At 46.4% G+C, this 23,039-nt stretch overlaps 1 protein-coding gene across 2 annotated transcripts in view; it reads right to left on the minus strand.

Annotated features, from left to right (window-relative positions):
* CALN1 (calneuron 1) overlaps positions 1-23,039 on the minus strand; it is a 462,927-nt gene that overhangs the window by 400,481 nt on the left and 39,407 nt on the right. The window contains exon 1 of one of the 2 annotated variants that reach the window (XM_086374691.1): positions 13,857-14,259. The exons of the other annotated variant lie outside the window; for it this stretch is intronic. The gene's annotated coding sequence lies outside the window, so the exon portion shown is untranslated. Of the gene's footprint in view, positions 1-13,856; positions 14,260-23,039 lie in introns of those variants that run through there. 2 annotated transcript variants of the gene reach the window in all.

The raw sequence follows: 23,039 nt of genomic DNA on the forward strand, positions 1-23,039 counted from the left end.
AATTGTGCAGTAGTTTGAGCATTCTTTGGCATTGCCTTTCTTTGGGATTGGAATGAAAACTGACCTTTTCCAGTCCTGTGGCCACTGCTGAGTTTTCCAAATTTGCTGGCATATTGAGTGAAGCACTTTCACAGCATCATCTTTCAGGATTTGAAAGAGCTCCACTGGAATTCCTTCACCTTCACTAGCTTTATTCATAGTGATGCTTTCTAAGGCCCACTTGACTTTACATTCCAGGATGTCTGGCTCTAGGTGAGTGATCATACCATCGTGATTATCTTGATCGTGAAGATCTTTTTTGTACAGTTCTTCTGTGTATTTTGCCACCTCTTCTTAATATTTCCTGCTTCTGTTAGGTCCATACCATTTCTGTCCTTTATCAAGCCCATCTTTGCATGAAATGTTCCCTTGCTATCTCTAATTTTCTTGAAGAGATCTCTAGTCTTTCCCATTCTGTTGTTTTCCTCTATTTCTTTGCATTGATCGCTGAGGAAGGCTTTCTTATCTCTTCTTGCTATTCTTTGGAACTCTGCATTCAGATGCTTATATCTTTCCTTTTTGCCTTTGCTTTTCACTTCTCTTCATTTCACAGCCATTTGTAAAGCGTCCCCAGACAGCCATTTTGCTTTTTTGCATGTCGTTTCCATGGGGATGGTCTTGATCCCTGTCTCCTGTACAATGTCATGAACCCCTCTGTCCATAGTTCATCAGGCACTCTATCTACCAGATCTAGTCCCTTAAATCTATTTCTCACTTCCACTGTATAATCATAAGGGATTTGATTTAGGTCATACCTGAATGGACTGAGCACATACACACATACAAAGGGAAATATGGAGATAGAAAAGTGTTACGGGCTGAATGGTGTCTTTCCCCAGAATTCATATGTTGAAGTCCTAACCTCAGAACATGACCGTGTCCGGAGATAGGTTTTAAAGAGGTAATTAAGTTAAAATGAGATCATCGGAGTGGGTCTTCATCCCTTATGACTGGTATCCTTATAAGAAATAGAACACTGGATACAGACACAGGGAAGGCCATCTGAAGACAGAGATAAGGCGCTGTCTGCAAACCAAGGAAAGAGACCTGGAGCAGATCCTTCCCTCAACCTCTGAAACCAACCCTGCTGATACCCTGATCTTGGGCTTCAGCCTCCAGAACTATGAGAAAATAAATCCCTGTTGTTTAATCCACTCAGCCTGTTGTGCTTTGTTACAGCAGCCCTAGCGGACTCATATAAAAGGCCAAGAGGTGAGAATAAAACCATGAGAGTTCACTCAGGGGGAGTTACCTGAGGAAAGGGTGACTGATGGTATCATATATTGCCAAGCATGAGAAGTGAGTCCACATCATTAGATTTTAAAATGAGGCTGTCAGTGACCTTTCCAAAAGCAAGTTTACGGTATATTAAGTATTTAAGACTTACTCTCATAGGGGCCCAACAGTAGGGTCAGCCAGCAGCCAAGGGTTAACAGAAAAGACAAGAATAAGGTCAAAGAGTGAGAGTGACAGGGGCAGAGCCTTCTTTTCAGAAGCTTCCCTTTAAAGAGAGGAAGTGAAATAGGATGGCAGGCTAGGTAGGTGGCAGGGTCAAGTGAAGTTTTAGAGAGACTTACGACGATGAGATAAAGAAAGGAAAATTTGAGATCTGACAAAGGAGAAATGGAAACACATGAGATTCATGGCACAGTCAAGTTTTCCTTGTAAAAGAGTAAGGATACATCTTCCTTTGAAATGGGAAGAAAGGAGAAATTTTGAAGCAGAAATGATGGAGAATGTTGAGGTCAAGGGAAGAGGCAATGGGATACAGGCCCCAATCTCTCAAAGCAGGAAGCAAGGATAACTGCCAAGAACACACGTGGGAGAGGAGAGGAGGACACTGACAGAAAAGACTCGGGGATACAACCAATGTATTTCTGGTCAAGAAACCAGCCAGAATTCAATACAAGGATTTGCAGAATGGATTTAAGACCTACCTGTTGTTGAACAACCTACATTTTTAGTAGAATTGATTTAGCTGACTGAGAACTTGAAAAAGTGAATGGTTGGTTTCATTCAAAGTCAAGGTTGCAAAGTGAATATAGCAATAGGTCAGGAAGGTCAACATGTACAGGGAATTCAGAATAGAAATCATAGTGCAGGGTTCTAGGCTACCCATGCCAAGGACCTCTAAGAGACAGAATTGAAGGTTGAAGTCAGAAAGAGGCAGCCAACAGGCATTCGGCAACAGGGGTCAGAAAACTACAACCATGGGCCAAAACCCAGCCCACCTTCTGCTTTTGTAAATAAAGTTTTATCACAACACACCTATTGATCAGTTCAGTTCAGCCACTCAGTCATGTCTGACTCTTTGGGACCCCATGACTGCAGCACCCCAGGCTTCCCTGTCCATCACCAATTCTTGGAGCTTGCTCAAACCCAGGTCCATCAATTCGGTGATGCCATCCAACCATCTCATCCTCTGTTGTCCCCTTCTCCTCCCGCCTTCAATCTTTCCCAGCAGCAGGGTCTTTTCCAATAAGTCAGCTCTTCGCATCATTTACACCTTGTCCATAGTTACTTTCCAGCTACAACAGAACTGAGTCACTGCAACAGGGATCACAGGACCTGCAAAGCCCAAAATACTTACTGTATACCTCTTGACAGAAAAAGTTTGCCAACCCCTAAGGAATGGACATGAAAATCAGATAGCAATACCAGACAGGCAGAAAGAGAGGGAGAGCCAAAACCAGGCTAATCAGAACCCAAGGCAATGGGTATGGGCTGAGAGAATGAAGCATGAGGGCCCCCAAGCCCACAGGGCAGAGCAATCATGGCACAACTTAGGCAAGGACTGGACCCAGGAGATACAGGCCAGAGAGCAGGCCTGAAGAAAGGGAGAACTCGGGGTGTCCCATTAGTCTGCACAGAACCCCCACTGGAAGCTCATATTAGGGAGATAATATCAACCAATATGAACAGTTCAGCAAGGATGAGGCAGAGACTAAGGCAGAGTTCTCACCCCTGAGTTTAATGGGAAGATGAAAGCCAGAATTGAGTATGTGCGTGGCCAATAAGAGAAAGTAGAAGTCTGAAAATCAAGTAGGACACAAGTATCTGATGCTTCCATATACACAGTTGCCCCACAAGACATTCCAAACCTACATATTGAATCCTCTTCTTTGTTTATGAACTAGGGTTTGCCCAGAGGTGGGCCCATCATGGACACATCTACAGAGAGCTAGAAAAGCAAAGATGGGGGAAACAGGAGAAGGCCAATGTCATCAGCACCCACTCCAGCAGTATGAGGGAGCAGGCCTCCACTCAAAGGTCAAAGGGTGCTCCAGGAGGGGAATGGCAGACTTGGGGTCTGGGTGACAATGTCCTGTGGAAGTCCTCTGCAGCCCCTGGCATGTCTTGGGTAATCAAAGTTACAGAGGTAGTATAGCCTGGTGACTTAAGGACATGAGTTTTAGAGTCATGAGTCAAGCTTCAGTACTCATTATCTGCGGGACCTTCAATAAAGTACTTAACCTCTCTGTGGTTTGGGGTCCTCATCCACACAAATAGAGACAGTTGCAGGATCTACTTCATCAAAGCTTCACTGAAAGAACTGAAGGAGTTAACACACACCAAGTACTCAGAAAGGAGGACTTATATAACCATTAGCTATAATTATACTGCCTCATCTTTCTACTAACTTTCATGTGCCCGTAAGTCTTCTCCCACTCTGTTTAAAGACTTGACCTCCTAGGTCAAAATACACACACCCTGAGAAAGCAGTGTCCATTTCGGTCCTTGAGTTTCACACCCACCGGTCTTCATCTCAAGTTAGTTTCTAAAGCATAAAAGTGACAAGGCAGAAAATGTCCCTGCCAGCACTGACATGCTGAAACAGGTGTCTGGAGTTGAAAAAACTGGGGGAAAAAAAGGATCCAACAAAATATAATTTATTAGTCATCACCTGCTGAACATGTCATGGCTGGGTGATAAATGCCAAGAACATCAATTATGAACTATTCTTACATCAGGTTTAACATTATCCACCACGACATCCAGAAACCTATATGTTGAGAATGTTCTTTATTTGTTTGGACCACAGGAGGAAAATATTTGGAGTAGAAATGGTAAATGTAATTGTTTTGCATGATGCAGGGCAGCCTGCATCAGCATCCCGCCTGGGACTGGGTTGTTGAACATCTGTCAACGTGTCAACTCTAACTGCAGAAGCAAAGTGCTTAGTCGTGCTTCTGCATCCTTACCTGAAGCTGCAGGGAGAGGATGGAGAAACACAGATATTATTGGCAGTAATATTTCTGGATTTGGAGACATTTTGATGGAAAAACACAGGTATCATTGGCAGCAATGGTTCTGGATTGTGAAACAGGTGTTTGAACATGACTATAACTAGCCATCTTTCTGGATGCCTGTGTCGTTTGATTCCCCTGCTTCAGGAGCAGCATGGGGTGGGAGGGAGGGGGATCTTTTCCCCAGGATTCATCCTGTCATGTCTCTCCTCCTGGTCTCGCATTCACAGCAGCCCCAGCCTGATGATCTGTGACTCTGGACAAACCTCTCTGAGTCTTAGCAGACTCCTCTCCATAACTGAGTGGTTTAGATAAAATAATTCCTATGGTCCTTTCCAGCAGTCAGAACCTCTGATTCTGACTCTATAAATGCTGACCAGGGACAAGACAACATTCTGGATCCAGAAAGACAAAAATAATGCAAGTGATTTGTAATCATGATGCTAACTTTTGGGCTCCAATACCTGAGCAATAACATTTCAATATTCAGAGATGAACTTTTAATGAATATTCAATTGCTCTATTGTTCTTTATAAGAATACAAAGTGGAAAAGGCAGGATCCGGGCCCCCTGTTCTCCAAACTCGGATGAACTAAGGAGGCCATACTCTCATGAAAAAGCGATGATCCCAGAAGCCCTCCTTGTGAGGCTAAGTAAGTCTGGAACATGTTTCTTCTAACTGGGCCCTGTTCTCTGGCAGCACCTCAGTTCAGTTCAGTTCAGTCGCTCAGTCATGTCTGACTCTTTGCGACCCCATGGCAGCACCTGGAGCTGGTTAAAAATGCAGGCTCCCAGCCTGCTCCAGACCCGGCATCAGAACTTGCACTTGAACAAGATCCTCAGGCGATTGGCAGGCACTCTCCTTAGAGGAAAGCAAGTTGGCTGTACAGTGGAATCACCTGGGGTGGGGGTGGGGCGAGAACCTTGTCCCATTTCGCTCCCTCCCCCACCCTCACAGCGACGATTCAGGTTTCACTGGCCTGGGATGTGATGGGGCACTGGGACATTTTTAAGGTTTCCCAGGGAACTCTAACATGCAGCAAAGTCTGTGAAGTACTGAACTAAACTCTCAAGTTCAGGTTCTAAAATTCAAATTCAGAGCCAGCCAAAGAAAAAGTGAAAGTTGCTCAGTCATGTCCGACTTTTTGCGACCCCATGGACTAAACAGTTCATGGAATTCTCCAGGCCAGAATACTGGAGTGGGTAGCCTTTCCCTTCATCGAGGGGATCTTCTCAACCCAGGGATCGTACCCAGGTCTTCTGCATTGCAAGCGGATTCTTTACCAGCTGAGCCACAAAGGAAGCCCAGAGCCAGCCAACCTCCCCCTAGAAAGATATGCATCACCTTTCCCAAGATCACAGCGGGGTCACCCACTCCCTGGAGTTCTACCTGATGAAGGGTCACTGTCCCAAGTCAGGCCCGGCCTCTGTCATGTACCTTTGTGTTTAAGATCACGGCCCTGTAGCCCCCAAGGTCCTGCAGGACACGGACACTCCCAGGGAAAGCTACCTGGCAGCACTGACTTGCTATTTCTTTCTTTCTTTCCTTCTCTCTGTCTCTCATGACAACCACAACACTCCAAATTAGAGGAAAGAACTCACTTATTTAGCAACACCTCTCATGCAAGGATCTCCAAGTACAGGGAATCCTCCGGCCAGCGGCTGGAACCCGCAGCCAGGAGAGTCCAGGGCACGTCCTCCCTGGCTTCAGTTCCTTCTAGTGTGCCAGATTCTGAGTCAGCCTGCGTCAGAACGAACGCCTTTAGCCCAAGGTCTCTGTGTGAGGACCCACTGACAGTACCCACCAGCATGTCTGTTTCCCTCCTCTTCAATTATATGATTCCTCCCTGTTGCCTCCTGCCCTTTGAAGGCTCCATGGATTCTGTGCTTCTGGGGTTTTGAAAGACACATCTACCTCCTTGGGTGTGAGAAGTTGAGAACTTTGGTGTTTATGTAAACACCAAAGGAGCCTTGTAGGAGCCTACATGTAAACACCCTGTAGGAGCCAAGCTGGGAGCCAGCAGTTCTTGAGTATACCGGGGCTCACAGGTTGGTTAGTGTTGGTACAACTAACTTGAGAGTTGAGTCTCCAAATGAAAGGAGAACCACCAGCCTCAGCTGAGGGCAGATGATATGTGTGGACTAGCTACCGCCAAGTGACTCGGGAACGAAAGGGACTGGGACAACTCACCAAACAGACTTGAAAACGCCATCCCCTCAGAGGACTCTTCGCAGCTCTATGTTCATGAGTCTGGCCAAAAGAAAAGTGATTTGACTAAAGTGATTTCACAAAGTCACACCTGATCTTTGTGGTAGAAAGTCTGCTTCTCTTTGGGAGAAGAGGGAAGGTGGAGATTTAACTAGTGAGTTACACATCTATCTCTAGAGGGGAGTCTATAGTGTAGTGGTTCCCATCCATCACTGGTGAACCTGGGACCCTGAGTTGTCTGTTCATTTCTTCATCTGTAAAATGGGGGAAATGCTCATAATCAGAGAGTGGATGACACGTAGTAAGTACGATGCAAGTTTCCTAATATTATTTGTCACTTCCCGCTGGATCTGGAGTGTGTGTTTATGTGTCTGTGCATCAAATGAATCATCTACCATAGACCAGATGAAATAACAGAGCAACTGGTTTTAAGAATGAGCAGTGGGATGCTGGAGGCTGAATGGCTCCATCAATGTGCAGTACAGATGTTTTGAGGTTTTTCTTACCAGGCTATAAAAATGTTTACACAGTAATTAGGCCTGTTATCAGTACACAAACAGATTACACTTTACAGAATGAATGAACAGCACAAAAGCCCTCCCATTTTTCATCAGGTTCAGCATGCTTTCCTAATTCTTGGGTTTACCAAAATAAATTCATTTTTCTGACAACACGGAGCGGGTGCCGAGTGTAGGGAAGAGGCCCTGGGGTGGGGAAATCGACTCTGTTTAACAGAACGCATGTCATGTCCTCTCTCCGGTCCTTCTTTCTCCCCATCTGTAAAATGAGATAACCAAGGTCCCTGCTCACTCATCAACTCCATGGTTCTATTACTTTTCAAGCATTCTCTTCTAAGAACGTCTTTGCTCTCCTCTTCCCCAAGAAAGGATGTGTTTAATTAAAGAACTGATGGGAAAGGTAGTAATTCTGCTGAATCACATGAGTCTCCCATCCAACACAGGAGCACGGAGTTGATGGCAGTTCAATCCTGACACTTCAGCCCCCAAGGCCAGTCTGCAGGATGAGACCATGAAGCACTTCCCAAACACATCCATGGCTCTGAGTAACACTCCATGGAATGCTTTGCTTTTCCTGTTTTCAAAGGATAATATTCCAAGGTAATAAACATGTCACCAAAATAATGAACCAAGCTCCCTGACTTGCACTTTCAAGTTTTCAAAGGAGCAAACTTGTGTTAATGAAACAAAAGAAGTGATTTGTAATCATAAACCCAACTTTGGGGTTCTAACACTAGAGTAATATTGTTTAAATGCTCAGAGATGAACTTTTAATGAATATTTAATTGCTCCATTTTTTATAAGTATAAAGTATGCTTTCAGTGAACACTCTGAATACTGAAAAGGCAAGAGGCCGTTTCTCCCAGCTAAATGATGTGTTCAAGTTTCCTAATGATTTTGTTTCAAGGGGGTAAAGGTCATCAAGGTTTCAAGCTCTAGAGGAAGGAGTCTGGGAGAGTCATTTGGAGAAAGGGTGACTTGTTACAGCAATATTCCAAAATCCTTCAACAAAATATAGATGGAGGTATTTGAAATGCTGAGGAAGAAAATCTAATGATACATGTACAAAAATATGAATGATCTGGGGAAGGAGAATGCAGAAAGGTGCTTTCGTTTTTTAAGGTAACATTTCCATATGGCTTTAATTACTTTTTTTAAAAAAAACAATGTTTGCTTTCATAATGAAAATATTTTTAAGCATAAAACAAAGAGCCACCCACTGGACAGCTTGTACAAGGTTAAGCACCCTAATTTCGGCCCCAACCAGGACCCATGGGTTTTTCACATTAAAATTTCCAGAAATAAAATGGTAGGAAAAGAGTGTTTAGTTGATACAGTCTCAAAACACCCCATCCATGACATTGGTGATCATCAGTGAACACATTAAAAAAAAAATTGGTTCTGATTATAAAAGAAATTTGAGCTCATTTTAAAAAAATCATTCATAATGCCAATTCCTTTGGACAAGCACTGTTAACATTTTAAGTCCACTTCTTTATATTATTCTTCTACACCACATTTTTAAACAAAACTGAAATCATACTAGAAATGTGGTTTTGTCCATACCCACATTTAATTGGTACATGAGAAACCACTAAATTAAGGTCACTAAAGCATTTTCTCTCCATCTGTTACTCTCAAATACTACATTTCATTTTAGACTCTGATGAATAGAGATTCACATTCTTGCACTAAGGTAGTACACACAGAAGGCACAGCTGCCAGAGTGATCTTTTGAAAACAGAAATTGGATCATGTCAGTTTGCTGTTTAAAACCCCTCCTGGTCCTCCTAACTAATTCAGTATCAAATCCAAACTCTGCAGGGTGACCTCCGAGGCCCCCCATGAACTAGCCCCTACTTCTCGGTACACATCTCCTGCCATGCTAGCCTCCTTCCTGTTCCTCAACACACCCAGCAGTGTCTACCTCAGGACCTTTGCACTGGTAGATGACACTGCCTGGAAGTTCTTGCCTAGACCTTCTCCCAACTTACCCAGCTTAACTATGACTCCTCAGTAAGAACTTTCTTGACCACCCAATCTGAAGAAATCCCTGCCTTTTCCTCCATGATATCACCTAATTTTATTTTCCATTTTTGTTTTTACATTGTCTTACACCACTAGAATATGAGAATACCACCTCTATCTAATTGGCCATTGTCCCTGGTACCTGGTACAGAGATGCTCAATAAATACAGGATGAATGAATGAAAATGCTTTCAAACTACCCAGATTTGTGGGGCATGAGCTAAAGTAACCTATTTAAACAGGCCTTATCCTCAGCAGCACTGCCCCTTAATGAGACTTTTTAAAATAGGCTGTTACCTTCTCCCTCGGCCTGGTCACAGAGAACTGCCCACAGCTCTGCCAGTGGGGAAACAAGTGAGTTATTTAGTCTGGCCAGACTTTCATTTTGCTTATCCACCTCGTTACCTATGCTGGAAACTCTGTGGTCATGCTACACCCTTCCCTTCTCCTACTAATACTCCTACTCAATCAGTGAGTCCCACCAACTAACCCTCCTGTGGAGGACACGCCCAAGTCTTCCAGCAGATTTATTCCAGCTTCCTTTCAGAAAAACTACATCTCCCCAGTCCAATGAAATTTCAGAAAGCTATTCCTGATATGAAGACCCAAAGCTTTGCCAGTTAGAGATTTCCTCTGAGCATTTTGAATATAGCAGAATAATAATAATAATAATAAGATGATGATGATGATGGAGGGAAAGGATAGAGATCATTTACTTTCATAGCATCACCTGAGAGAAACCATAAGACTACTCCAGCCACGAAGATCCCCTCGACTACCTAATTCCCAACTGCTCCAAGCCTGGCTCTTCAGGCGTGTCCCCAGCCCTGTGAATTTCCATCAGAGCTTGTACAACATTCTCCTTGTGGGCTTTAGTTGCTAGCTGGAGCTGGTTTCTGTTGCTTGCAACCCAGAAACCCTAACTGAGAATTCTCCTAAATGTTTGCTCAATCCATCTCTTCTCCTCCATAGTCCCCACCATAGCCTCAGCTCCAGCCACCTCACCGGTATCTACGCCTCTGGTCTTCTCACTGCCAAATCCATTCTCCACAAGGTCTCCAACCAGACTTACCTAAAACTCCAATCTGACCTTGCCACTCGCCCCCTAGTCCTGACCACAAGCATCCTGCTACCATTCCAGCCTCTTCTCTCGTCCTTCCCTGCCTCACTCTTGAAGCTCCAGGGGGTCCAAATTACCAGTTGCTTTATCATATTTTCCATGTGTTTTCTTACCTCTCCCATAACATCCTCTGCCTGGAATACCCATGGAGGACTGGCTACTTCATAGCCATCCTTCAAGCTCAGCTCAGACATCAGTGTCACACTAGACTGACTGCCTCCCATCTCTGCTCACAAATGTGTATCCCTCACACATGGTCTGCCTTCCCCATTAATGTGTAAATTTTCTGATGGCAGCCGCTGTGTCATATTCATCTCATGTTCATTTCTATATCCATACCACATAATAGGCACTGAATACATTTTTGTTCAATGTTAAATGATTAAAAACATCATTCACTCAGAAAGCCCCAGGTTGGATGCCACAACTGTGCTTTCATTTTCCTCCTTTCAAACCACATGCAGAATTAGCCTCCAAGGGAGCCACTGAGGGGTCAGCCAATGCCTTGCCCATCTTGAAGGACAGTTTCATTGTTTGCGAGTTGGGATGCACACTGTCTTAACAAGCACTGGAGGCTGTGGCTTGTTGCGCCGCCTAATGGTTCTCCATCATGAAAAGACATTTCAGACACTCTGACTACATCAGGTTAAGCTTCAAGGGAAGGGCAAAGATGTCACCCAATTCCATACCACTGTGGGCACAGAGAGGGAACAAGCGACCAAAGGCACCACCATCTATAATTAAGCCAGCGTGGACTTGAGCCCCACATGGCTCCAATGTGGGCACACGTGGAGGGCAAGGCCTCCTTCCCTGACCCACTGCACAAGACAGAGCTCCTTCCATGCCTGAGTTTCCTTGTCAGGAATAAGGAATGAGATGCTGCCCTGGATTCACTCAGCACAGAAGGGGCACCCGCCTTGGGTCTGATCCTCGACAAGGCACTGAAGGTCAAAGGTTACTAAAACACTCTTCAGATCATAAGCAGCAGGGTACAAAGAGCCCTGGACCTACAATCAGGAACACCAGCCTCTTAGAATCAAACCCTAACCCTGCCTCTTACCCACAAACTACCTGCTCACATGAAAGTTAGTTACCCACCTTCAGCATCAGTTTCCAAATATGAAACATGAAGGTTACGTGAGCTCCAATGTGTAGAAGTGTCTGACATCAAGAAGGGTCCCAGAAATCTGAATTAAGAGGGTGTGCAAAGGCCTTAAACGTCCAAGTTCTCTTTGAGCCACCAGAATTCCTCTCTCACCCAATGGGCACTGCAGAGGCTGTCGGAGCCGGAGTGGGCTGCCAAATCTAGCTAGCAGACAGTGCCAGGACCTAAGACCAGCCCTCAGATACATCTCTCCCACTGTTGATCCAGAAGCACGCAGTCCCTCCCAAAGCCACTTGCAACGGAAAAGAAATTTCTAGACGGCCGCCTAACCTTGCCCAATGCTTGGGCACTGATCAGAGGCCTCCCACTGTGGAGATAAATGTTAACCAAGCAGCCTTCACACCTGCACCCTCACCTCACCCCAATCCCCACCATCCCTTCGCAAGGAAAGGGAGCCGTGGGTCTCCATCACGTCCTGCGCATCATGTTCTCCATGGAACCAGCTGAATGAAATTATTTTCTTTCTGCAAAGCCCTTTGCAGCACCCTCACTAAAGGCCTGATTACTGGCAGTAGTTACAGTCCGAGTTCAGAGAAAGGTAATCTCAATGAACAATTCTAAGAGGATTTAGCGCTCCTCCAATAAAATATCCGAGGGATTGGGTTTCCAGAGAGTTTTGTTTTCATTACTCCACTTGGATACAGTCAGTAACCAACATCAGTGTTGTAGACCAGCTTCTTGGTAAACATAGCTGTTTTTCAGGCAGCTACTGCCATTAAAAACCCACATGTCTGCAGTGAACTCAGAAAGGGGCGGGGGGGCGGGGGGGCCTCAGCTGGGCCTCCATTAGAACAGGCTGCCGGGAAACACTGCCCAGGGGCATCCATCAGGCATGTGTAGGGGCCAACTGCCTAAGGAACTAGCAAAGTTTTGCAGCTCCTGGAGCCCAAGAATCCATCCTTAGCTGGGGGTGTCTCAAGAGAGCAGCAACACAGGCGCCGTCCGAGCTGCCTCCAGACTTCACAGCCTCAAAGAACCAAGTAGCAAAGACAATGGAGATTCCATCAACACCTCCTTCTACCTGCAACACTTTTTTTTCCCCCAAAAATAGATGAAATGAAAACCACCAACAAACCAAGGAGGAGAGCTGCGGTCAGGGTTGGATGAAAGCCGTGTCCTCCTCTGGCCTCAAGACAATTTCACACCAAATGGCTTTAAAACCCTTTCCAAGGCTCAGAGGCCTGGACTGAAAGAGAGTTTATCTTTTGGACTGCGAGTCAGCAGTTAAGGAAGCAGAACGTGGAAATCCTAAGAGTTATGAGTTTTCACTTTTGCACGAATGCTCTGTGTGTCTGGACACACGAAGGGAAGAAATCTACCCATTCCTCCTAGAGAAGGCCACCCCAACCCCATCCCTGAGGCTGTTCTTATATAGTTATTACTAGCACTAATCAGACTTCAGTGGGCACGACCTAACACAGCCACACACACCGGCACTGAGCTGTTCTCCCCCGAGCCCAGCAAAATACGGAGCTCAAGGCCTGGGGATGGCGCCCCAGTCTTGGGACCTCAGGAACTGCAGGCATCATTTCACGGGGCAAAGGACTTCATCAACACAAGGAAGGCGCTTTCCGCACACACACACTGGCCCTCAAAGAAAAAAATGCAGAGGGAAATGATGCTGGGGATGGGGGCAGAGGGCGCACGTGGCTGGCGCCTAGATAGCAAAAAGTAGCCCTCGCTCCACGTTCAGCACCCCATCCCGTCGGGGTGAGGCATCCTCCGCTCTCCCTGGCCCCGAGGCCGTCCCCAGAACTACCTGCTGCTGCCTAGGCGCCCTCAGGCCAAGTCTGAAGAAGTTCACTCCGCGTCGCGCCAGTCCGGGGACGCTGGGGCATCCAGTAAACCCAGACCGCCCGGCGGAGTCGGCGCCCGCCTCTGCCGGGGCGCGGGACTCTGGAAGCTGCCGGGGACCCAGAGGCCAGCTGAGTGACAGCCAGGTCCCACGCTGGGCTGCCGGAGGGCTCCGGGTGATCCCGCGCTCCCCAGGGCCGGCAGACACCGGGCGGTGGCGGCGAGGAGCGTGCGCCCGGGAGGGCGAATAGCCCTCGCCGGGGCTGGAGGTGGAGGAAATCCTCCCCCGAATGCCAGGACTCCCGGCTTCCCGGGTACCTGGAAGCCGCCCGGCTCTCCACCTGGGCTGCGGTGCAGTTCCTCTCCCTTCCACCGCCCAGGCGCCCGCGGCCGGGGGCGCGCAGACAAGCGGCTACCGGCGCCGGGGACTCGGCGAACGGCGCCCAGCCTGCAGCCCGCACAGTTCTGGGACACCCGGGTGGGACACCCGTCGCCCTGCCCGGACCCCACGCCCCCAGGCGGGCGGACACCCGCCACCCCCAGGGAGAGCAAGGAGGCTCGGGCAACCCCCAGCCGCCCGGTGCCCTCTTCCAGCGCCAACAGGTATGGGAGGCGTTGTCGCCAGCCCGCCCACTCTGGGGCTAGGGCCCGCCACAGCCCCGGGCTTTGGGCACGGTGCAGAAGGGCGGACGGAGGGAAGAGGCGAGGGCGGGAGCGAGCGGGCGGCGGCACTCACCTCTGGCTGGGCCGGGGCCGGCCGCGCGGGCCCGCCGCCCCGAAGCCCGGGTTCCGAGGCGCCTCCGCGCGCGCCGGGGGCTTCCTCCGAGGCCCGCAGGGAGGAGGTGGCGCGGGGGGAGGCGCCGGCGGGCAGCGCTCAGCCTCACACTCACACCCCCGGCCGGCCGCCGCGGCCCCGCGCCGGCATCCTCGCTGCCGCCGGCTCCCACGGCGCCCCGGGCTGCTCCCCAAGCGCGCGCCGGGGTCGGCGCGAGCCCCTCGTCGGCTCGGAGAGCGATCTGGGCGCGCTCCTCTTGTCCTTGTCCTCGGCTCCCGTCTGGGGACGCTGCCCCGCACCCCGGCTCGGCGCGCGGCTCTACCCCTCCCGCTCCCGCTGGCCGTGCAGAGCCCCGGCGCGCGGGCTCAGCCCATGTGCGCGGCTGCCTCGCTGCGCCCCGAAGCCTAGTGGCCGAGGCCCCGCCGGAGTTGCGCGCCCTAGAAACTCCATGCAGCTCCGGCCTCCTCCCCGGCTTCTCCCCAGCGGGCCCCCCGGGGCCTTGAGGCAGCCCGCGGCGCTGTCCCCGCCCTGCCTTCGCCCGCGTCAGGAGCCGGGTTTCTGGGCGCGCCTCGCCTCGGAGGGTCGGGGAGCCCCCACCCCCACCCCTCCGCCTCGCCAATGGCTCCCTCGGTTTCCAGGCAGCGCAACCTGAGGAACGCCTCGGCGCGCGCGCACTCACACTCGCTCACACACACACACACACACACGCACTGCACACACAGGCACACGCGCGCGGGGGGCGAACTGGAGCTTGGCAGACGGTCCTCCTTCCTTCCTCCCCAAAGAAGCTGCCCACGTTAACTCCGGCAAACTGCTGTTCCCCGTATTGGACAGCTCACCGAAGCGCCCCCCACCTTAACTACTTCATCCCCGGCGCCAGGATCACACCTGCATCCGCGCCCAGGGCTAGGGCAGGCGCCGAGTTAAGGTACTGGCGGCCAGAACTGGGGGAGGAGGAGGGTTCGGGGTGCCCACCGCAGTATCACCTAGGGAGGCACTTCTGCAGCGACCGCCTGCTGACCTCTGATCCCGCTCCCGGGGGTCTGAGAACACGTGGTTTGGCCCCTCACCTCCCTTCCCAAGGTCACAGAATGGATTCGATGAGGGGTTGAGGGTGCCTGGACACAGGTGTGAGCTTGACATCTCGAAGACTGTCTGCAACCTGCCCTCACACTGCCCTCTGCCAAGTCCATACCCAGATCGGCCCCTTTCCTCCCCTGCCCCATGCCTCAAGGGCAACCCTTTAACCGAGTCTCCAGTCACCTTTTCTAGTCCCCCACCTGTCTACCTCTCATGTGCCCAGAAGCTGACAAACTACACAGTGCTACCAAGGTTTGTGTTGCAAAAAGAAAAAATCAAAAGCATCAAGAGGCATCTCAGTCTGTCCCATAGACAAACACCTACCAGTCTCCTTCTGCCCCTCCCAAGGGTGTGCCATAGGAGAAAGAACTCACCTGGCTGGAGCAGACTAGTCTTTCCTGACAGCACCCTCTTTTCCAAGGTCCCCAGTTTCTTGCCCCCCTCTAGGTGGCAGAAAGACTATGCCACCAGCTCAGATTCTTCCAATTCCCAGTATCAAAGAAAAGAGATACATAAACATTCTCACACCAATCAGAAGCAAAGCAGGCAATACTGCCCTAAGCCTCTGGTCCAAATAGCTCAGTAATCACCTCTCTTCTGGCTGGTGCAGGTGCCAAGAGAATGTGGGCATTGGTGCTGCCAGCCAGGGGCACAAGTTAATCAGGGTCCCCTCCTTGCCTGCACCTCCTGGTTTGCACCCTGGGTGTGGTTCCTCTGAGCCCTAGTAACACACTCATTGCTGATACTATACCTTGGGCATTCAACCTTTGCTACCCTGTATTCTCCTATCTTTTCTTGTACCTGCCCTACTTCCCAAATTATCTTCTTAAGCCACTGGCTGAATCTTATGTACATAGTTCAACGATGTACATAGAAATCGTTTCCAGAAGTTTTTCTGAAAGGTCACAGGCACATGAACTAATAGAGTTGGTAGAGTTCAGAAGCATCTTTCCCTCTGAAAGTTTGGATGAAAGCTGCATCTTCTAGCAATGTTTCCTCCCCTAGCAATCAGTTGTTTTGGCATTTTCTGGATGGCAACCAGGTCACCAAAGAGCCTTAAGCGAGTCTATAAACACACATGGAGCTCCTAGTACAAAGTAGATTTAACCCTTTAACCAGAGGAGGACACGTCTATCAGATCTCTGCCCTCACTGCTTGTGTGAATGTGGGTAAGTTGTTTGTTCTCTCTAAATCTTGCTGTCCTCTATAAAGAATGGACTGTGGACACAGAGGAGGAAGGAGAGGGTGGGATGGACTGAGGGAGCAGCACGGACATACATACGCCGCCGTGTGTGAAGTAGCTGGTGGGAGCTGCTGTGCAGCACGGGGAGCTCAGCTCCGTGCTCTGTGCTGGCCAAGAAGGGCTGGATGGGGGATGGGAGGGAGGCTCCTGAGGGAGGGATATATGTATACAGATAGCTGATTCATATTGTTGTACCGCAGAAACTAACACAACATTGTAAAGCAAATACACTCCAATTAAATAAGTAAATAAAAACCTCACTGTCCCCAGTGAGGTAAAAATGGGGATTTTATCACTTTTATCACTTTTATCACTCAGCCCTTCCCCTGTCTTTCCTTCCTTTATTTTACCTTCAATAAATATCTTTACTTCAAGTGCCCAAGACAGTCAAGGGTAGGGGGTGATGAAGGGTCTGTTGCATTCTGAAAAGAAATGAGCAGAAAAAGAAAAAATCATCTGGGTACGTGTTGGAGGATAACGTTTTCCATGTATCTTATCAAAATGCAGACTATGGAATGCATTGGCTTCTTTACAATACACATTCTTTACTTTGTGGCAAGAGGTTAGAGTGGTTTGTTAGGCAGCAACAGATAATCAAAACGAAATTTGGTACCTGGAAGTAGACTGCTGCTGTAACCAACACTTAAAACATTGGCTCTGGGACTGGACAATGAACAGAAGCTAGATGTGCCCCATAAGACTGTTAGTGAAAGCTGCAAGGGCCTCAGGAAGACTCTTGGAGAGGACCTGAAGGACACTGAGAACACTGTTCCTGGACAAAAGAGCACCTAAGCCATGGACTGATGGGTCAGTTAGCAAGACATGACAGATGAGAAGGCAACCTAATGAGTTCATGGACCTGACTAGAAGAGTTCCAAGTAGAGCACAGAAGAAGCCAACTGGGCTTTTTGAGATGCCTATGATGAAAGACAAGCGGAGATGAATTAAAGCAGAAATTATTCCCCTTTTTGTGGTAGAATTTAGAGGAAATAGAACCAGGACCTGCTGGGTTAGAGTGGAGAACTGTTCCTCCTGATTCTGACATCTCCTTGCAAAAACATTCAAATCCCGGGGCAGTAAAATGTGGTCTGCAGATAAAGATGAAGTTAGGGATGAGGCAGTCAGAACTTTTGTTAAGACCTCACACAAGGACTCCCCTGGTGGTCCAGTGGTTGAGAATCTGCCTGCTAATGCAGGCAACACAGGTTTGATCCCTTTCCATGAAATAAGATCCCACATGCCACAAGGCAACTGAAGCCCATGTGCCTCATTAGAGAGTAGCCCTCATACAGCAGCAAGGAGCCCAGTGTGCTACAGCAAAGACCCAGCACAATTAAAAAAAAAACCTCACACATATTTAAGTGCAGGCCTAAACGAGCTTTCAAGAATCTTAGAGATATGGTGCCTCAGCCGCCTCACCAATAGCTTGAGTCACAGTAAGTCCTCAATAGTTTTAAAGAAAACATATCAGATATGCAGATGACACCACCCTTATGGCAGAAAGTGAAGAAGAACTAAAGAGCCTCTTGATGATAGTGGAAGAGGAGAGTGAAAAAGTTGGCTTAAAGCTCAACATTCAGAAAACTAAGATCATGGCATCTGGTCCCATCACTTCATGGCAAATAGATGGGGAAACAGTAGGAACAGTGGCTGACTTTATTTTTGCAGGCTCCAACATCACTGCAGATGGTGACTGCAGCCATGAAATTAAAAGACACTTACTCCTTGGAAGGAAAGTTATGACCAACCTAGACAGTATATTAAAAAGCAGAGACATTATTTTGCCAACAAAGGTCCGTCTAGTCAAGGCTATGGTTTTTCCAGTAGTCATGTATGGATGTGAGAACTGGACTATAAAGAAAGCTGAGCATTGAAGAATTGATGCTTTTGAACTGTACTCTTGAGAATCCCTTGGACTGCAAGGAGATCCAACCAGTCCATCTTAAAGGAGATCAGTCCTGGGTGTTCATTGGAAAGACTGATGTTGAAGCTGAAACTCCAATACTTTGGCCACCTGATGTGAAGAACTGACTCATTTGAAAAGACCCTGATGCTGGGAAAGATTGAAGGCGAGAGGAGACGGGGACGACAGAGGATGAGATGGTTGGATGGCATCACCGACTCGATGGACATGGGTTTGGGTGGACTCCGGGAGTTGGTGATGGACAGGGAGGCCTGGCGTGTTGCGGTTTATGGGGTCGCTAAGAGTCAGACACAATGGAGCGAATGAACTGGAACTGGATCAGTTTGGGACTAAAAGGGACAGAGGTGGTACAAAAGGAAAGAAGGCCTCTGGATCCCCAACCCTTAATGGCTGCACACAGGAGCCATTTCTTCTGAGGGAGAAGAACTCTTGGAGGAACCAAGAGCCCAAAAGATAAAGCCAAGAGCCGTGAAGAATCATTCCCAAGAAGCAGGACTGGGTCTTAATTAAAGAACTGATGACATGCTCCCAGCTGGATTTCAGAACTGCTGTGAACTGGAGTGACTGCTATGGGAAACACTACCTACATCCTCCCTTACTGAATGGGTGTCCATTGCAATTGGGCTTCCCCCAGGGCTCACTGGGTAAAGAATACATCTGCAGTGCAGGAGACACAGAAGACAGGTTAGATCCCTCTGTTGGGAAGATCCCCTGGAAGAGGAAATAGCAACCCACTCCAGTATTCTTACCCGAAAAAATCCCATGGACAGAAGGACACTATCGGACTAGATTCCATGGGGTTGCAAAGAGTCACTCAGTCACAACAGCGACTGGCAGTCACACTCAGTAAACTCTATCAAAGTTACTGTATCTCTGCCTCACTGCCGTATGTGGGGTGTTTAGAGGAGAGGCAAAAGGAGCTTACAGATCTTCAGGCTGAGAAAACCTGCCCTGAACCTGCTTTAGATAAACAGATCCAGGACCTGTGAGCATGGTGCCCACAAGGAGATGAGACTTTCTGGAGCTTGTGAATGTGTCTGGATATGTTTTATGTTAGAAGAATATAAATAATGCTTGGCTGAAGGGGAATTTTTGACTGTGTTGAATTAAAGATGGCTTTAAATTCTTTAATATTCCTGTCATCAAGTTGGAATCTACGGGACTTCTCTGGTGGCTAAGACTTCATGCTCCCAAGGCAGGGGGCCTGGGTTCATCCCCTGGTCAGAGAACTAAGAGTTCACATGCCACAACCAACGATCCTGCATACCACAACTAAAAAACCCTGCATGCTGCAAGTAAAGATCCCACATGCTGCAACTAAGACCCAGCCCAGGCAAATAAATTAACTTTTTAAAAAAATTGGAATCTACATCACTCTTCCCTTGAATCTGGACTATCTGGATTCCTTGATATCCTGCTCTAGCTAGGATACGTTACTTCTTTAATCGAATAAAGAATTAAAGTTATTTTTGTGCCAGGTTCTAGTTTAGGACTTAAACCAGAAGCTCTTGTTTTCTGTCTCTTGAAACACTCTCTTAGGGCTCTAAGTCACCATGTGAGAAGGCCAATTACCCACAGTCCACCATGCTGCAAGGCAGCTCAAGCTAGCTTGAGCTGGAGGAAAGGAAGTTGGGAGGTAAGGAAGGAGAAATAGAGAGGGGGGCTGTTGAAGGAGAGAGAGAGATCTGGTCAGTCCTCAGCTATTCTAGCCCCTGCTGTAAGAGTCCTCCCAGCTGAGGACTATATGAATTCCTGACCTACAGACTAAAAGAGGTAGTATAGTAATACATTGATGTTTTAAACCATTTAATTTTGGGGTGATTTGTTATGCAGCAGTAGATAACCAGAAAGAATGTGGTAAGTTGGAAAGATTTACAAACTATATTGTAGAGTGAATTGCAAAACAATACACATGACAACATTCTTGAAAAAGAAAACTTTGCACATAGTGTCCATATATACATAATATAACTAGAATGCTATACATGGCCTAACTCTGGAGAATCAGTACTAAGAAGATTTCTACTTTTAGATATACATTCTGTGAACATTCTGTAACAAAGGTTTTTCATATTGGCTTAATTTTTAAGTGAGAAAATATCCCATATTTATTTTATTTCAAAGCAATAAACACTTTGTATACAACCATAAAAAGAATAACACACTCTCTGCTTTAAAAAAAAAAAAAACAAAGGATTTACTCTGTGACTGGATTATTAGTGAAAAGAGATTATATTGATATATGTGCTGATAATTCTTTTCATCTCTAGGATAAAGAAAATTTAAGTTCCCAACAAAGCAAAAACAAGTTATCAACAAAGGGGAAGAAAGACTGGCTTCAGGAGTGTATGTAACACTAGATCACAGAATTAAAATGAACCAATAAACAGGATAACTGGTCTCATATAGGACTTATACATATATTTAGGTTGTTATCATGTATGAAACTAAGAAGAAAATAGTTTCCAAATGAAACAAATGAGAAAATAAATGGTCTTTTTTTTTTTTTTAACATATTCTGGAAAAACACTCAAAGACTTGCATTAGCCAATTAAAAAAAAAAAAAAAATGGAATCAAAGTGAAGAACTCAAGAATGGGTCCAGGAATCCAGAGAGAAGGAAAGGGCACTGGTGTGAACCTGAAATTCTCTGCTGCCTTTGATTTTGAAACATTACCTGATTTCCAAGTTGCATTGGACCAAAAGGCCAAAAAGAAAGTACTATCTCAGAAATTTTGAGAATATCACAGACTTAGAGAGAAAATAATCAGCTTGCAGTACTACCAAGACAGTCAGGACCTGAGGGACTAAAATCCATGGAAAGAAAACCTCAGAAAAGTGAATGTATTATTCTGTTCCACTCTCCCCCTAAAGGCACTTGCCTCATTTTAAGCAGCACAGAGTGAAAAACAAAGAAAAGAAACCAAGCCGAGGCTAAGTGGCTACACGGAGAAGGAGAGTACTTAGGAACCTCACAATGCCAGCAGAATGAAAAACTGGAGCTTAGAACCTGACAAGGAGGAAAGCGCAAATAAATACCCCAGGGTTTCATCTGAAGCTCTTGAAAGACAATATGTATTAAGATGAATAGCAGACCAGAAGTTTTAAGAGAATCAAATTCATCTTCAAATTATCTCAATTATTGTTAGTAAAAGTTGATCTACATCTCTCCTAACTGCCTGCTAGATGAAAACTGTTATCTCTCTGAGGAGACAGAACAACATGTAGAACTACAAAACATTTCAAATATAATATCTGGCATTTAATTTTTTAATTGCCAAACATGTCAGGTAATGAGGCCAAAATAAGAAAAACCAACAGAAAAACCAACAGACAGTAAAAACATAGGTGATCCAGATACTTGAGTTATGTAAAATGAACATTAAAATAACTGCGATGCATGTTCAAGAAAATGAATGATAAGACAAAGAAATTTACCAGGGAAGAACTAGAATTTATTTTGAAAACAGAATAAAGTGGTAATTCTGGAACAACAACAACAAAAAATTCCTTCAGTAGATGTTCTTAAAGCAGGACCAACACAACAAAAGAGATCAGTGAACTGTTAATTAAGTCAGAAGAAAATATCTTATTGAAGTATAAAGAGAGGAAAGAAAGAAAAATAGAGAAAAGAGCTTAAGAGATACATAGAATATCATTAATGGTCAAACATGTAATTGAAGTCTGAAAAAAAAGGAGGGGTTGGTGGACAGAATGTGGACAGATAAAATCTTGGCTGAGAATTTTCCAAAGACTGATTAAGCCACAATTTCAGGAAGTCCTAATAACTCAAACAGGATATGTGCAAAGAAAGACATACATGGGCAATCATAATTACATTTCTAAAAACCAATGACAAAATATTAATATTAAAAGAACCCAGTCCCTCCTGTTTACACACACACAAACACACTACTTTCAAAGGAACAACAGATGACTTCTCATCAAAATGACAAAAGTTAAGTATAACTTAGAAACATTGGTATAATCTTTGATGTGTTAAAAGAAAACAACTGTCCATGTAAAATTCTGAATGCAGTGAAAATATCCATTAGAAAGAAAGCTGAGGAATTTTTGCTTCTAAGCTAGCGCTAGACTTACCCCCATCCTACCTCCCACACTGTTACCACTAGAAAACTTCGTATAAAAACATATGAATTAACTGTTTTCAATAATTGGACAATAGCCAGTGAAGGACTGTAATCCACATGAGAACAGAAAGAAGTAAGAGGAGCCCTACAATTGCCCGGTCTCTGCCTAGAGTCATTTTCTGTACAATGTAGAGGAAAAAGAAACCAAAACAGCACCGTGGTCTCACTGAGCTGAGGAAACAGAGCTCACTCTTCATGGAGGCTTAGGGAGCTGGAATTTGTCAGGCAGAACACTGGAGGGAGAAAACTGCAGCAAAGAGCTGAGAAAATCTTTATAGGGATTCCTGCGAGTTCTGGGTTGATAACTAAGATGCACATTCACAGGATAAAATTCCACATGGTCAGGCAAAGAAGAGCTGGTGGAGGGCTGTAAGTTGAACAATTCCTAGAGCTAAGAAAGAACTGGAAGACATTTAAGTTCTGATGAGCCTGAGTGGACAAAACACCTGCGATTCTGGTAGAGACCGCAGGTAGATTGTACCTTAGAAGTAGGACTGAACTAGCCTTAGGATAGAAGTTACTCTACTGCCATAACCAAGCTTTAAAAACCATCAGATAAATCAAGCCAATTCTCAGGTAAACTCACCTGGGTAAGAAACAAACTTCAAAACTCTTTAAGGACAGCAACAAAATCCAGATATTTGAAAAATAATTAACACTAAAGCAGGCATAAAAGAGGAAAGAGGAAAGAACAGACAGGACAATAGAAAATAAACATTAGGCTAGTAGATTGAAAACTAAATATAC

Source organism: Bos grunniens, chromosome 25 (assembly GCF_055505025.1).
Source record: "Bos grunniens cultivar Pamir isolate PY7600 chromosome 25, Bosgru_T2T1.0, whole genome shotgun sequence".
Classification (NCBI taxonomy): domain Eukaryota; kingdom Metazoa; phylum Chordata; class Mammalia; order Artiodactyla; family Bovidae; genus Bos; species Bos grunniens.